This window comes from Plectropomus leopardus, chromosome 12 (assembly GCF_026936395.1).
Source record: "Plectropomus leopardus strain MGB_pleo_1.0 chromosome 12, ASM2693639v1, whole genome shotgun sequence".
Classification (NCBI taxonomy): domain Eukaryota; kingdom Metazoa; phylum Chordata; class Actinopteri; order Perciformes; family Serranidae; genus Plectropomus; species Plectropomus leopardus.
Window position 1 is genome coordinate 24,386,585 of NC_142187.1, and position 17,810 is coordinate 24,404,394.

At 36.8% G+C, this 17,810-nt stretch overlaps 1 protein-coding gene across 3 annotated transcripts in view; it reads right to left on the reverse strand.

Annotated features, from left to right (window-relative positions):
- Nucleotides 1-17,810, reverse strand: part of adgrl2b.1 (adhesion G protein-coupled receptor L2b, tandem duplicate 1) — a 197,639-nt gene that overhangs the window by 159,788 nt on the left and 20,041 nt on the right. For 2 of the 3 annotated variants that reach the window (XM_088085591.1, XM_088085588.1), the window contains exons 5-7: nucleotides 15,361-16,117; nucleotides 13,225-13,300; nucleotides 6,637-6,720 (exon numbers count right to left, since the gene is read on the reverse strand). The gene's annotated coding sequence lies outside the window, so the exon portion shown is untranslated. Of the gene's footprint in view, nucleotides 1-6,636; nucleotides 6,721-13,224; nucleotides 13,301-15,360; nucleotides 16,118-17,669; nucleotides 17,769-17,810 lie in introns of those variants that run through there. The other variant, XM_088085590.1, reaches the window with a different exon arrangement.

A 17,810-nucleotide genomic window follows, 5' to 3' on the forward strand; every position in this document is an offset into this window, starting at 1 on the left:
CACAGCAGTGGCACGGCGCGGTGTGAATTATACAGCAGCGAGACATTTAGGAACGTAAGCAGGGCGCTGAGTCCTGGGACGCCTGAAATATGCATGTCAAAAAATATTTCAATCACAATTAGTGTGTTTTTGTCATTACTGTTAAAAACTCCAAGTTGTTATTAACTCTCTGGATTATGGTTATGTCAGTCATGAAAAAAATGACTGACACAATACCCCACTTTTGTGGACGAATTAATACTCTAAAAGTTTCTGCATAAGATTCCTGTAAAAACAAATATTGCAATTCAACTATGTTATTTATGTTTCATTTATTTTACCTCATTTTATTTGTGGTTATTTTGCTTTTGTTGTTTGTGATCTATTTGCTTGTATTATCATATCTTTACATTTTGCATCTTGCATCTTGCAGTATTTATCCCTGTTGTTTTAATTTTATCTTAAATATTGTACTTTTTGCTTTGATACATTTAACTCAAAGCTTAAGTTTCTAGTTATGTTACTAATTTAATTGATTGATTGATTGATTTATTTGAAAGAGTGAAAGGGGGAGAGAAAGGGAATGACGTAGCAAAGTTGGAATCAAACCTGCGGCCACTGTGGCGTAGACATAGCCTTTGTACATGGGGTGCCCACTGTACTATGTGAACTAATGAGTGACCCACTAATTAAGATTTTTGCATAAAAAACATTAGAAGAATTTTTTAAAACTACCCCACTGTTTAGGAAGGTGTAGCTAAAACAAACTTGACAGAAAATTAATTGGAACTATTTTAGATAATCATTTAAGTTGTTTTATAATTTATCTTAATTGTCATTGTGGTTTATTTCTTTAGATTTTTCTGCATTGTGTACTTTAAGTACATTTTCAATTATTCCTTTTTTCATTTTACATTTTTAATACCTTTTACTTACTTAATTATGATTGGATAACATTTTTAATTGTAACAGAGTATTTTTACATTGTAGTATCAGTACTTTTACGTAAGTAAAGGATCTGAATACTTGCACCACTACTGATGACAATTTTATCTAAACTCATATCATAATGTCAACAATATTAATGCATTACAATCCCATAGCCCCACAAATTACATTCTCCATAAATACCTAATAAATAAATAATAAAATGCCCATTAAGTTGAAACTCAAACAATTATAACCTTCGTGATGGTGACATTTATTGAAGGGCTGCTGTATTAGTTACACATAGCAAATAAATGCTGTGTATATTTTTTATATTTTATTTTAATAATGTACACAAGATGAAGTGTAAGTGTAACAAGGTTAAGCAGTTGTCTTAGAAATTGCAGTTTTAAGCAAGTTATGTTAAAGTTTTGCTTTTTTATATATATTTAAAAAAGCAAGATTTTATGTCCTATAATGTTGTTTTTCTAGTTTATTTTTTAGTGTAGATACACAGTATGTCACTGCTCTAATTAACAGATTAGCAGATGGCCGCCTTCGTTTTTATCAAATCCAAGCACAGCTGCTATTAATACCATATTTTTATGGACTGTGTAATGCAGCTACAGTAGATTTTGAACTCTGCGCTGATGTAAGGGCTTGAAGTATTAAACTGTTTTACCTTTTAGAGAACAAAAGGTTATTTTGTCTATTTCTGGAAGGTTTTATTTATTATATAAATGTTAACTAGGACACAAAAGAGGCAGGCAGAGAAATTAAAATTAACCGTCTTCTAATTTTTTAGCAGAGGTTAACCTTCATCTGTGGCTAAAAGAAGGTTACAGTATAAATATGCCCCATCACTCATTATTAGATAAGAGACAATTAGATTCATAACATCGCCAGAAAATTACTAAACTTAAAAAAAAAATTGACATTGAAGGGCAAAAAAAAAGTCTGACATGATTTTGGCTTCCCTGTCAGTTTGCGTTAGGTGTGATCTGTGCTCTGTGCCTAACTTTGAACACGAGTATAGAAGCAGCTTATAACCCTGAGCGACAGGGAGCATGCTGACTGTAGCCTATATGAAAAAAAGTATAAAATCTCAGATCTCTCTTGTGAAAGCTCTCCTAAATTTAGGTCTAACGGCCACCCTGTAATCAATTTGAAATAGTCGAGCACGTCCGACCCTCCGACCAGCACCTGAGCGGTAAATGCTCTGCCTCAACTGCAATTTGAGAAAAATATTTCACTTTCTTTGCCAACTTTTTTGTCACTTTGCACCAACATGACAGAAACAGTGACGGCATCAGCTGCAGTGTTGTCTTAGACACACAAATTAAATAACACCCACTACTTATTGAGGGGTCATTTTTACACTCCTGTAGCAGTGTTACTTTCAATCAGCATGACTATACATTTCTGACCAACCAGAGGAATGAATGATATTTTCTATATTTTTATATTCCCTTCCTGGGAGGAAAAAGTGCTTTCCCTTTATATTGGGTTTCTCTGTATTGTTGCCAATGAATGGGATTTCCATGGAGTCCAAGGTCTCATGTATTTGATTCTTGGGCATTGTACCAACAGCAGGAGGGATATAGGAGTAGGAGAAAATGAAACAAATGTATACATACATGTAAGAGCCTTCAGTTCACGCAACAAAAGAGTGGAGGTGTTTTCACACATCAAGCCTTACTATAGAAACACATACAAGTCCTGCTGCAGCAGAGAAATCGTAAAGATCTCATTATGCTTGTGTTATAGAAGACGGCAGACTTTTGTAAATTTTACACAGAATTCTCTTTCATAACTGCATTTCATAAATTATTTTAAAAAAAACCTTTCATAAGAAATATGCTTAATAATAAGAGATGAGCAGCTTTTGGCACTCACATTGGAGACTGGGGTAAAACACAGTTCAATGTTATCTTAAAAAATAAATGCAGCTTTCTTTGTTTTATTGATTCATCCCTGGCCATGCAATACTTGATCTCATCATCAAGTCCCCACTGCACTTTCTTACAGGTAAACACATTAAAACCTGTGCAACCACAGTCATCTGCACCATACTGATTTGGTCAGTGTTGGGAGTGGACTACAAGTCATTCAAATAGCAGTTAAACTACATTTTGCAGTAGCTTGCTGCATTCATATTTGCGTGGTGATTTTTGCCATTTTTGTGTAGTCAACTGAAACTAAAAACTATTTTGGGCTATACAAAGAAAGGATGTTTTTACTTTTACTTTTATCAGTGTTCGTTCAAGGTACTTGAGGTATTTGGAGTACTTGAACTTGACACTCAGAAATGAAAGTACTGGAATACTTGGTCCTTGATAGAATACTTTAATGGCGAACAGAAAGATATCTGCCATATTTTTTAACACGTATTAGATAAATGTTTTAAACTAGGAAGCCATGACGGTAGATTATTTTCCAATGCCTTCTGAGCAGTATGAGCTCTGACCGCCAATGAGATGTTAAACACCAGCAAATAATCGGCACCAGAATATTTCACTAACCTGCAAAACACTCACCGGAGCAGCGTCATCCTTCAGCAAAAGTTTTGATCTGTAATTTGACAGTAAATACGCAGCTATGTGTTTCTGACTGTGGATAGTGGAGCTGTTGAATGGATTTTATGAGTTGATGACTTCTCTGCATTCTGTATATATTCCTGTTGTTGTTGTTGTTGTTTTTTTGGCTTTTGCCCATCACATGCCTGAATAATAACATATTAATCAATAATAACCCTATTTTAGGCCCTGGTAGCATGCTTGCTCAATTGCACAATTCTCTTGCAACAGAGAAAACAATTTCATCCTAAAAATGAGTTTTTTGACTTGCCCCTGTCTGTACGAACCCTGTTTTATTTTATTGATTCTCTACTGTAATTTAACCTTCTTTGACCAAAATTAGATAGTTAATTAGTATTGAACATTGCTTCTTATTGAATAATATTCAGAGAAGTTGTTACATGCTATTTTAGAAGTTACCTGGCTTACTGAGAAATCCTGCTTGGTGCAATATCCCCACCTGGACTCTAGTTTATTAAAGGCAGGAGCCTGACTGACAGACATATTATACAAAAAAGCCTGTATTCTTGCACTTTCCCATAAATAGTGTTTGTTTTGTTAAATTTACTTCAATGGCATTTTTTGCTGATGTGATTTACTTATTTATTTATTTATTTATTTTTTTGCTATAATTTTTTATCTCATGTGTATTATCATTTTATTTTTTTTAACAAATAGAATACATACAATACAATAGTCTGTAATGTATATTTTGTATGACATTTTATATGTGATGTTTTACTATTAATTATCTGTATCGTACTGTTATGTTATTGTCTTTTGATATTTTCCAGCCCAGGGTCCAGAGATGCAAAATAGCTATATAGCTAACTCTAGCACAACAGTGTTGTTGTGCATGGCTCCAATTAAACAAAATAATAAACCAAATTTAAATACTTTTTTATATAGCTTTATTAAGCAACCTACATTTCTCCTTGTTCATCCCCTTCCAGTGTAAGTAATTTGTAGCTAGCAAAGCTTCCCTAATACCAGGTTCAGTATACTTTTATGAATAATAACACTTGTTAGTCCTGTCAAGTTAAAAGGCCATGAAAAAGACCTATATGTTTACCCACTGTGTATCTAAAAATGTCATTATTAAATTGCATATTTACTGCCAATCTTGCGATCATAACTAAATTATTAATTCAATAGTTTAAGAATTGTGAATTTACACATATTGGAAACTTTTAAAACAACCTTTCCAGTTCATGACTTGTTTTGTTTTTTACATCTGATTTCATGGAATACCACAGGAAGATTGGCAGAGTTTTGCAATTCCGGCAACAGGATGTCAGACAAAGGGAGAAGTTGAGATGCTGCTTGGCAGGAGATTCTCTATTTCTGCTGGTATTATAGACAAATTAGATACGCCGCAGGCCTACTTTTTCCCCCCTATGGAAATGACCCGCGTAGTGTAATTTAGGAAACATGCAGTGGACGGCATAAATGCTCCACCTTCTCTCGTAATCCCTCCTGCTGAAGGTTTTTCACTACTGACTGAGAAAAAACGGCTGCACTCTTACACGGCAATGAGGTTTCTTTTCAGAGTCACTGTAGCTGTGTGGTTCATTGTCTAATGGGGGTTTTCCTTTATCCATCGAAGCAGACATTTTAGCAGTGTAGATGTAATAAGGTTGGTTCTGTAAACTTTCTTATATCATTTCAAGTGAATTTCAAGGATACTGCTCTTTTCAGGAGATATATTAGCTCTTACATTAACTATACACCATTCACCTGCCTGTCATAATTCTACAAGGCGTAGTTTTATATTTAAATAAAGAAATGTAGTGAATAGAAGGAACAGATATCACACTAAGCAGAACTCATTATTGTGTGGAGATAAATCCAGCAGGGTGGGTGCTCGGGCTAATAACTATTTCAAGTCCCAATAAAGCCCAAACATCTGATATGACTTAGGAAGCTGATAGAGGCTTGGCGAGAGAGCTCGCACAAAATGCTGGAACCCCTTTTGTCGGAGGCATCCTGCTCCAAAATCCCCACAGACATGCATAATCACCTCTCCCTCGTTTTATTTATTTATGTCTTATTAATGTTTGCGGATGGCACAAATGCCAAATCACTCACTCTGCAGGCAGTGATTTACCGCATGTAAATATGGCAAGAGAGCGTTTTTTGCTGCTCTGCCAACGCCTTCATCAATCAAACCTTTTATTACCTACATATGATAATAGGGCAAATGAGGGAATAGTTTTGTTTGCTGGCATTTCTCCACTACATTTGGCTACTCCGTCTGGTCGTTTTTAAGCAAATAAACATGTTCTACTCAGTTTACTAATTACCTCAATTGCAAAATTCGGACAGAGTTAACCTTGAGCATAACACACTTTTTTTGCTTTAAAGTAATCCAAACATTAGATTGCAAGTAAATCCTTCGCACATGGTGAAAATCACAAGCCAGCGCTTTGATAACAACATTTCTTAGATCATTTCTCACACTCACAGTCTATTCATTAAGATCATTAAATTCCTTTTAAAATATTTTCAGGGTGCTTAACGAACCCATCTGCTGCCAAGGTGTTTGACCACATTTAATTGCAATTTAGAATGAATAATGACAAATTAAGTTATAATAGCGAAAGGGTTTCAGTGGCAGTGGGATTCAGAATATGCTTTTCACCACAAAAAATATGTGCCCCAGGAAAACATTAAAAGGTGCTGCACATGACCTTCAGCTCTTTATGCAAGTATCACATCTGCCACCAACATAACCTACACCAACCAATCAAAACGCTCCTCCTTTGTCTTGAAACGGTCTATGAATCCATTGTAAACAGCCCTCACACGAGCCACAGGTATTCTGCTACAGGGGCACGCTTGTCTTAGTGGGAGGCTGCACACACATTATCGGCCCTAATCCTCTTATTTCCTTTCTCCTTTTAAAAATTTGTCTTTCCTCTCGACCTCATCAGAGGAGGTAGTATTTCTATACTACATGCCGTCTGGCAGCTGCTGCGAGCTCTCACTTCATTTTGCGGGGGCTCCACGAACCTCAAGGTCCGGAGAAACACAAATAACACATGCTGCCGAAAAATATAGAATATCTTTTTCCATGTGCTGCTCGTCTGTGCTATAGGCTGAATCACTAAAGAGATCTGGCTGACAGAGAATGCTTTGAAGGTTTTAGTCATACCCAAATGTGCTGGTTTTCCTCTCATGCGCCTCGTCAAGGTTTCTCCCTCGTGCGTCTGGATCGTAGATGCTGGGAGAGGATCTGCTACAAAGAGAATTGCAGATCAACTTCAGCTTGACAGTAGATGAATGCAGCCAAGCACAAAGAGCCTAAACAGCGTTGCCTGCACCTCAACATAAGTTAGAAGCACATTTCATTTAGCGTGCTGTGTGCTGAGGAAAAATTATGCTCGAGCATAACAACAATTTGCAAATTTCTCTTTTGTTTTCTTCACATTATCGCAACAGAAACAACATTTTGCCATTTATAACTTAGGCACATCCCTGTTACTTGCAATGATTATGAGAATATTATTAGAGACATTCAGGAAAATGAGTTGCTTCTGCAGACAGTGAATCAGAGTCACAGGGCTGCGGTTAGCAGTACAAAGCAGGCTTTGCAGAATTAAGCAACACTGAGGGTGCTGCTGTGATTGTCCTTGCCAGGCATGATGGTTCCAGTATCTCATAAACAGATGCCCCCTCCCGCGCTTTCCAGGCAATGGACAACCCGCAACCCCTACAGTCAGCAATAGCTCTAAGGGCACAAAAAACCAGCTCATTAACGACCAAGATTGAGGGAGGTTAGCAGAAATCGAGCAAGCGAAAGAGTCGACCACAAACAAGTAAATAACAGCACAGTACGGCATTCAGATAGTGGAACCGCATGATGTTGGAGACAAGCTTAAAATGTCTGTATGATATTTTTTTCTTCCCCAAACACAGCTGTGTCAGTTTCTGCGACTGAGATGACGTTCAGAAGGCAAAGAAAAAAAATCTATTTTTTGCCACTTCATGTTTGTTTACACAGGAAAAAAAACATGTACTGGCCTGTTGTCATCAAAACATGCTGAAAAATGTCTACAATTGAAATTTAAATTTCTATAAATATAACAAGAATGCAATAAAAAGTATAAATTAGATGTTTTCTTGAATTATTCCAGGCTAAATTCTACAGTAAATGAAAAGTAAACACTGACATTATTCCATGACCACATGTATGGATGTGATTAGACCATTAGCTCGGTGTAGTTGCAGCGTTCTCGGTTTCTGCGATCAGGTGCAGGCTGCATTAACACTGAGCAGATGTTCCTGTTAGTTCAAACCCCACATGTGTAAAGTCTTTGTGATTGAAACAGGAAACAGGCAGAATTCAGACATTATGAATAACGAGTGTAATATTTCACATTCTCACACTCGCGTGTTTTGTGTTAGAGTTGGTGAAATTATTAAAGTTAGATGAGGATAATTAGATTTTAAACTGGAGAATAATGCGATTAGGTGATACTGACGCCACAACGCAGCTAATGCATACACAGGATGTATTTTTCATTTGCTTGTTAAAGTTAAACACTAAAAGTTCTGTTAAAATGTGGAAAAAATAAAGGTAATTTGGAGGGACCATGAGCTATATGTGCACTACAAATACATCACTCATTCTTTGAAGTTAATGTTCAACAGTACAGTGGTGGAAAGTAATTATGTACATTTAAGTACAATTTCAAGGTACTTTATTTGAGAATTTCTATTTTCTGTAACTTTATACTTTTACTCCACTACATTTATTTTCAGTTACTATTTATTTGCAGATTCAGATTATTAACAAATGAACAAATAATGAACTAATGAATTATGGTGTTTTGTTATAGATTAACCTAGTGGTTCCAAACATTGGGGTCCCAACCCCACAGGAAGTCGCCAAAGCTTCATGGGGGGTCACAAGGCTTTCCTAAATTTAAGGAGTTTCAGAAAACTTCATAAAAAGTCCTATACTTTAGGATTTTATTCATTTCTTTCATGAAAACTACATAAAACTTGTTATTTTTAAAGTTTAGATTATTATTTAACATTTGAATTTTTCAGAAAGTCTCACAGGTTAAGGATATTGTGAAGACCTAAATACAAGCTATAATCACAGAGCCTTCCCTCTCTGCTAAATATCCTTTTCCTACATTAGAAAAGTTAAAAGACTTAAAACAACCAAGGAGCTAATAGAACAAGTGTCAGGAGAAGAAAACACTGAATTTTGTAGAAAAAAAGAAGCCTATTAAGAATGTATGATGGTTAAATATTAACAATACATGTCACTTAGTCAGGATTTGTCAGTTTTCTCAATGATAGAAAAGGGATCCCTTAAGGAAAAAGGTTGGGAACAACTGGATTAAGTTATCTAGCAGTAATTTAAGTATTTAAAATGTACCCCATACGTATCAGCTGCAACATTAAAGTAAACCTTACTGACTGTAATGCAACTATTAGAGCCTGACCGATATTTCAGTTAGCCAATATTGGGCTCTCACAGATATATCAGCATACCTGTTGTCCAAAATGCAAAGACATGAAAAGTTTTATTTTATGAAACATAATCCAGAAAAAGAAGCTTGGAGTAATTTATAATAATTAAAATTCCCATTTAAGATAGCTGTTTCAGCGCTAATGTCATCACTTGATGTCGTAAAGTTTATCATTAAACTTATGTGTGTATATATATATACATATATTTATATATCATGTAAATTATTATCTTGCAAATACAAATTAAACCTTTGGTAGCCTGTTGGAATAATATAATCACCTGGGTATTCTATCCATTCAGTTTCGATACTTTTTGCTACAATGATGGAAGTGAGATGAATGGACTGAAGACTTGTAAAAATAAAATAAGTTTTATTTTGGGGAGATAGCTAAAAGAAAAGAAAAGAGCTCCACCACTGCCACCACTGAAACGGTCACATGTAATGTGTTGTGAATGTTAAACTCGGTTAAACTACTACACTCAAAAACACTGCAGCCAAACACACACACACACACACACACACACAAAATCCAGTTCATGCAACTGCCAATACAACTTACAAATTACAGTGTGTGGGATAGGATGTCACATTTCACTCCCTGTCTTTGAGGGGAGAAAAAATAACTCCTCTCTGTATTTGCCTTGGAAATGTTTTTTTTTTAACCACTCGGTGTGTAACAGACAGATGTAAGCTGTTAATAGTAGATTTTGGGGGAAACTCTAGAAAGAGGAATAAATAAGCGAGGAGATATGAGCAGAAATATGAAAAAAACATCTCACGTCTATTAATATAGTAAAACTACAGCAAGTAAAAACTACAGAATTTCCATGTCTGATAACAGCAGCGAATGCATAGCTGCATTTCACAGCACAAAACCCATCCGCCCATGTCACAGATGAGCTGCAGTAAAGGGAGCCTGGTCTGCTGCAAGCTGGATGTACTTAATGAAATAGCCGCTGTGTGAGAGAAATCTAGGCCAGAGCAGTATTTCTGTTTACCACAATTTACCCCCACCATGCACTCTGAGGGGTTTCTTGGAAAAACAGGTACGATATCAGTAAAATCCTGTTCCACCTTACTGAAACAATAAAAAAATAAGCATTGCTCTTGTCTCTTCTGAGTGTCAATCTGCAGATATGCTGCCATCAATAAAAATCATCGCCCTCTCTGTCATGCTTTAATCACTCACATAAACAGTTTTTAATCAAATCTGCAAAACTTCAATGAATTTCTCCCCTTCAGATGCTCCGCGTTTCCTCTCGCCCCCATTTTCTGTCTCCTGATTTCCTTTACACGTCAACCAAACATGTCTTCTTCTTCCTCTGTTTGCCTCTTTGATTCTCCTTCTGTTGTTTTTTGTTCTTCTTCTGCCCTCTCTTGACTATGCTGCAAATCAGTAAACTTGCTTGAAACCATTTCAAAAAAAATGGAGAAAATGTGATTATGTGGATTTGAATTGTCTTTTTTTTCTTCTCCTCAGCAAATAAGTGAAAAGAAGATACCTAGTGCACTGAAGACATTACCAGGAAAACGAAGGGCCTATTTCACAGACATGGATTAAACTAATCCTGGTCTAATACAGTGAAAAAGAGAACTTTGGCTGTCTGTCTGTGAAACCAATCCTTAAATCTCATTGAATTTAAAATGTCTGATATTTCTGCCTTATATTCAGCTGTATTACACTACATGGGAGACCTATCAGTACAACTGCTTTATTAATAGCACAGAGAGGGGCCATGTGAGCCTCCATGTTGATTTACATGAACAAGTTTACGAGTGATATGAGGGAAAAAACGATTTACGATAAACAATAAGCTCTGACGACTCTTAAATTTACTGCACATAGAGTTTGAACTTTCCACAGAATTCATTCAGAGATCCCTCTCCCTGCCTCATTTTCCTCCTCTCTCTCCTCTTTCATTTGCTTAATATATTAATCTATTCCCTTTTATCTATTTCAGATGATATCAGAACCTTTGCTGTATCACTGCAGTGGCGGCCTATACAATAAAGTGTCGCCACAGTGTGATTTTCTGGCAGAAGACAGAGAATAAATCGCTAAATCATGATGTTCCTGTCTGATGTCCTTTTACTTTAAGGCATTTAACTGACACTTCTACACAGAGGGAGTGACAACGGAAGCTGCAAATAGTCGTCAAACTGACGTTCCCCTCTCCGTCTCTGCTTTTACACTGAAAATATTTCCAGGCAACCCACAATGGCTGTTACAATTGTGTTAATTATTAATGGATACATGATCTCAAATGCATTTTTGCTCCCTAAACATAGCTGACTGTGTATGTATGTGGCTAATGTTGAGTCTGGCAGTGTGTAAAATATTTAGGTGTATGAGCCCTTTACAATCATAAGAGCCCTGCACAGGATGCTGCAGTCAATATCACAGCGCAGAAAATTATCAGTGATGACTGCTGTGCTGGATATGAGAGATACTTGCATTGCAGCCATTAGACTGAGCCAAGCCAGTGATTCTGAGCTCATCTGTCCTTGACTCAAGTGTTGCCGTTGTGCTGCATGTCTGGGATTGTTTGATGTGAGAACATTGCCCCCTGCTGATTCCCCTTTGTACACTGTCAGAGCCGAGTTGACTGACAGAAGACATGTGGGTTGGGGTCACTCAAATGCTACAGAGCGATCACTCTTTGCTTTGACAACTTTTTTTTTTTGGGTTCACTCTGCTCTCATGTCACTGTCATTTGTCATGCAGGCAAATGTATCATGTTCTGGATGTGCTGCTGACATATGGCTGGACTCCCCGTGACAAAGTGGTTGGAAAAATCAGACAGAATAAAGTTAAATTGGTTGAAACTTCTCACTCATACCCAAAATAATTATATATTACATAATTAAAACATACTCACTGCAGCCTTAAACCCCCTGAAAACTTTAAATATTGAATATTTCTCTATAACATTAAATATTCATAACTAAATAAGCAACAATCACAGCCAAAGTTTGGGAGAAAAACTCTATGAAACTGAGCTAACATACTCCATCAGGACTGCAAACAACCCTCCCAACCATCATTAAATTTAGATTCAGTCCTTACTGGGGCATGGAGTTACGTCACTTTTATATTCAGTATTAAGTATTTGTTTGATTGATTGATTGATTGATTGATTGATTGATTTGTTGATCAGGAGAAAATAAACCAAAAAGTACTTTGGTAACAAATTAATCAAGTATTTTGGCCCTTGAGAATTATAAGGTTCTATCTGACATTTCTGTCAAAATTGGGTTTTTTTTAAGTTATATGCATTTTGGACTTTTTATTTTAAAAAATCAAGAAGGTTCATATCATTTTTGCTATTTGGACTGCAAAACTTTGAAGCTCAATACCTCAAAAAAGCTCAGAGTGCAGATAAAATTGTATAATTTTCAAACAAAAATGCCAAATATTACTAACGTCAAGTTATCTTTGGGTCTTGATATGTTCAAGACAAGTCAGTGGTCAAGTTGCGGGGTCGAGTTGGCTTCAGCTGGAGCAGCTGCAATGCTGTGCCAAAGTCTTAGGTCACCACAGATTTTTTTGTTTAAGCAAAGTTGCAGTGTCTTTATTTATTCTAATATCTTTATTAAGATACAAAAACAAAAACAAAAAGTATAGAAAACATGTACGATACAACATTAGAAAGGTAGCTCAAACAATCAGCACTGAGCTTTGGACAAGTTTTGAATGTAACCTATTGCAAATACAGAAGATTAGTATTGTAAATCTCATATTGTCTGCCCAAGAGAGTTCAAGACGTGCTAAGTGAAAAGGGAGGTCACACTCAATACTTGTAACTTCAGGCTGCTACAGTTGTTATATTCTGAAATATTTGTAAAAATGTATACATATTCCCTCTATGTTCTGGTTGTATTTTAGAAAAGAGACTACTGAGCAATAAATATGTATGATCATTATAACCTTGCTAAAACTTTTGCATAATACTGTACATAACCAGCCCACCAAACCAAGATCAGCCCCAGAAGCCACGGTTTTCCACAAATTCATTTATTATCGTGGCTGATATTGGCAACCTGCCACGATAAAAAGATCTGCCACCACATAATTATTTTATATTTTCAGAGCTGGACCGTTCATTAGGAGTGCTACTGGAATACATGCTGTTTGGTTATTCATTGCACAACACTCTCTGAGAGTAGAGCGTACTCTGGGCACAGACAGAGCAGCAGTGGAAGAGAAACTTAACTGTTCATTGTACTGGGTGTAAAAGTTTGCCTTCACTCACCTCTGCAGCAGCTCCTCTTCTCATCCATCGATCTGATCAGCTCTGATGGGATCGACAGATCAATTATCCACTGTTGCTAAAAGAAAAAAAGAACTCATGAGTTCCACCTGCAGATACATCTCATTACTTCTAAGGTGAATTACATCTTATTGTATAATGAATAAAGTAAATGTAAAAAATTTGATTATTGTTACATTTGTTATCATATTTATCTATTATGTCACATTGTAGCCAGATTCAAATAACTGTAGTGTTGGTGGGTTTGTCTAGCACTGAAGGTGAGGGTGGTTTGTAGGGGCATGTCATGTAGGCTTCAAATGAAAAGTGTGGCTAGCAGCTAGCTCAGACATCAGTCAACAGCAGAAAGCTCAGTGAAATTCTATATATATGGGTGAAACCAAGTTACAGTACCTGCACTGCTGCATTTGTTTGTTAATCAGAGAAGACTTTGTTGTTGACACCAAAAGTAAAAACTCTTTTAAATTAAAATTAGCTGTAATTGATGGCAATTCTCAAAGTCAACCTTTAGTCTGTTGTTACTAGACTATGGTGTGGTTATTTCCAGTTTGTAGCTGTGCAGAGAACTGCTGAAATTAATTTTTTTCCGTGACATCAACATGCTAAAGAGCTGCTGTGGGGTTGCTTACACAACTACCAAGACAAGACAAATCCAAGTCTGCATTTTATATCATACAGGTTGGAGAATCGCAAAGGTAAAAGTGGCTGGCACCCATCAAGAGGGCTCACCTAAACAATGATAGGAGGGTCAACCAAAATAGACCCTGGTCCCCCAACTTAAGTCACACTAATGTCTACTTTGCCCAATTCATAACAGGTGAGAATAATAAACAAACCTCATACTAGTAAGTCATATAATAACGGTACAATAGTGGTACTCTGAGCCTGCATGTTTGGTGCATTTTTGGCGGTCATTAAAGGCCCAGGTTGGCCGGTTTAAAGTGTGCATAGTCGTACTTAACTCATTTTTTAAGCTGGTGTGAAGGTTGTGGTATCTAAACTGAACAACCTGAGGTATCCAACCAATTACGGCAAACTGACTTTCAAATCCAATAATTAAACTAAATGTTGGTCTCAATATTTTCAAATCAAAACGTAACTCAAGGATATAAAAAAGAACCAGGAAGCATAAAAAACAAACTCACTGAAGATTTTGCAGTGTACTGACCAGATAATGCACACCCCCTTTCCCTCAAACAGAGATAGTGACGTGCTTATCACGTCAAACTGATTTGGTAATTTGCATAAAAATATGGAAAGTGAACCCTGCATTGAGTTACACAAGCTAGTGGAAAGGAGGCAAGCCTGGATGTGATGTCATCTTTGTGTCGTGGAAAAGTCGTTTAATATAAAAGTATGTGAAATTCATCATGTGTAATAGCAGTAATTGTATAAATATATGATTCTCTGACAACTCTGAAAATACCAAACCATGACAATGGATGAATCATACATTCATACAATTTTCCACGACAATTTGACTCTCTGCTCATAATCCTAACAGAGTGCAGAGAAGAAATGTTTTGAGGGCCTTTAATAACAAAAAAAACTGGCTCAAGAACAAACACAGAAAGCTGAGCAAATAAAAAAAAACAAAGCTTGTGCTTTGCTGTAAATTATGTTTGTCTCCTAATAAAGCATCAGTTGGCAGCTGTCAGAGATGAGGTTCGTAAGTTCAAGTATGTGTCACAGTTCCAAATACCATGTGGGTCCAATTTCATCTGTCAGCCAGCCCAGCATATATTTCATGATGAAATTTTCATGTACTAGTTGAGTCATCCAACATAATGGTTCAAAGACTCAAAATAAACGGTAGAAACGCCTGGTGAGAGACATTGGTATTCTAACAGCAGCCCTGCTTCCAACTGATGATGATCTGTATTCACACAGTCTGCCATGTCAGATGAAAGCCTTCAATTAGCAGTCAATTCTACTCAGTATTTCCTATCATGCCACCACTATTTACATTCTCTGTCAGCACCCAAGGCAGCTCCCTGTCTGACACTTGCAGAAATCACTCATGGTGAGAATATGAGAAACCCCACTGTGAACAAAGTGTGAAAACAAGTGTTTTGTAGTAATCAGAGTTGTGGGCTTCTAATGCCTGATGCACCCTACCTCGTGGCTGTAGATGTAAGGAGCCAGAAGTTGAAGTGTCATCCTTTCAGTCTTAACCCGGGATGAAAAACTGAGACTCCAGCGAAGAGATGAAACACCTCTGATGCTTTGATTTGCAGCCTTGCACTGGTGGGGGTCTGCATGGGCCCTCAGCGTGATGCTTGTCCCCTCACCAGGTGTTCTTAGTGGAGACGAGCCTCTGATTGAATTTTGCTCTGCTACCAACAGGTCGCCGCTGGGTTTGCAGTAAATGCATTCAAAACAATACAGTAGCTGGCTCCCAGGTTACTGCACTTAAATAACTGGGCAGGCACAGCTGTCTGACTATTATAATATTAGTTTTGTATTTGTGTGGGTGGCATCATGCTATTATTGGGAACTGACAAGCATTGCCTTGAGAAATTCTTTTCTGGGGATCATAAAGCATCAGCAGTAGGCCTCATCTCTTGCAACTCAATAACCAAACTCATACTGAGATGTTGAGGAGCATCTCAGTTCCTTTGTGAGTTTGTAAATTGGTCCAGTGTGGAGGTTTTCATTCAGTGTCATTATTATTAGTATTGTGGCGTGGTAGTATGGGGGGCCATGCACATAAAGGAACATATTTTCAAAGCCAAAAGCAGGCCAGTGGGAGTCCATTTTCAATGAAAAAGAGCTAAAGGCCAGTCTGCAGAGACCCTGCCTCGACTCAGTCCATGTGTCTTGCTGGGTCAGCCCAATAGCGCTCCAGGTCAGCTGGATTTCTGCCAGACCCCTGCTGGAAGAGGCGAATTGAAACAAAAATTAAATCCTGTTTCATAGAATGTGCTGTATTCATGAAAATATTATGTAAACATGGAGGACCTGAGGGATAACCTGTAAATCTAACAATAGACAGGATACAAATGTGGAAATTAGAGCTGCAACAAACAGTCAAATAATCAATCAGCAAATGTACATAAAATTGATTGAAATTTTGAACATAAATACATTGTTGGGGTAGTTTATTAACAAAAAAATGTGCTGCTTTCAGCTTCTCATATGCAAGGATTTATTGCTTTTCTCTGTTAAATACAAATGTAAACTGTTTGGGTTTTGGTCAAAACAAGCAATATGAGGACATCTAATTAGGTTCTAGCAAAAATTCAGACCGACTAATAATTCACAGATGTATCGATAATGAAAACAATCTGCTTTTCTTCCCTCGTACAAATGGCTTTTATAAGGGTTGGCAATGTGGTTGGAATAATTATAATTATAGCAATAAGGATACTTTCCAGTATACATATATGTCACATTAAAGCAAACATATGCAAAATCCCACATCAAATAATCAAAGTAATGTTCCAATATATAACACTGTTATGAAAGGGACTGTGCTTTATTTATCAGAGTAGGAGGGTGACGGGTGTGACTTTTTTTTTTTTTTTTAATATCATGAATCACCCTGGAGCTACAAATTTTTTTCATCAAGCCTCTGCGAGTAACTTGGGGGGAAATACATGACCCTCCCTTCACCTTGAATAACCATATTTCATATTTTCTGGCCATGATAAATGGTATGATTTTGGACATTTTTAGAGAAAACATCCCTTTCAAGCCCTTGTGGGTTTTGATATTCTATGGGTATCTAAAATATATAAAAAAATAACCATTTAAAGTTGAATGGCCCTCCCCTAGGCTAAATCAAAAAGCATATGCCACCACCTCCCAGTGCCTAAAAATTATTATTAGTTTGTGCACCACCCCTTACCCTCTTATAAATAAGAAGCAGTCACTAAAGTGCAAAAATCATGAATGCAAGAAATTTGAAAAAGACAAATTTAAAATCATATTATCACAATAGTATACAATAAGCAGTCGATAGACTGTAACACTTAAAAAAACAATAATGCAAATAGAAAAGGGGGGGGCAGTAAAGATGACCTACTTCTCTTTTCGATTATTTCACTGGACCTTGAAATTAGCTTCGTGATTAAGAAAAAAAAAGCCCTCCCCTGCCTACTTTAATGAGAAGAGTAAAAGCTTAGTGCAACATTGAACACACTCAGATGTAGAAAAGGGGGGTGGAAATAATTTAAATTCACTTTGACATGAGGGGGACATAAAATAAAATTGACATGGGGGCCGACTATGGCTTGGAACTAGCTATGGTCAGCAGTCAAGTTTAGCTTTATACAAGTGGCATTTCAAATGGTTATAACGTTAAACATTTTACACGTTAAAACACCAGAAGCCGTTCTCGTAGTCTTGAGCTAGTTAAAGTTTAATATATATCTATTATTTATTGATATATCGATCCCGTTTTATGTTTTTGTTAAGTTACTTACATCGTTTTTGACTTTCCTGCGGCATCAGTGTAAAGTGGCTGTCGCGAGCGGGAGGTGTTGTGTTCTGTGTTGCTCTCTTGACAGATCAGAGCACCGGAAGTTGTAGCTGCCTGTTGAACCAATCAGCTGCGAGGTTACTTG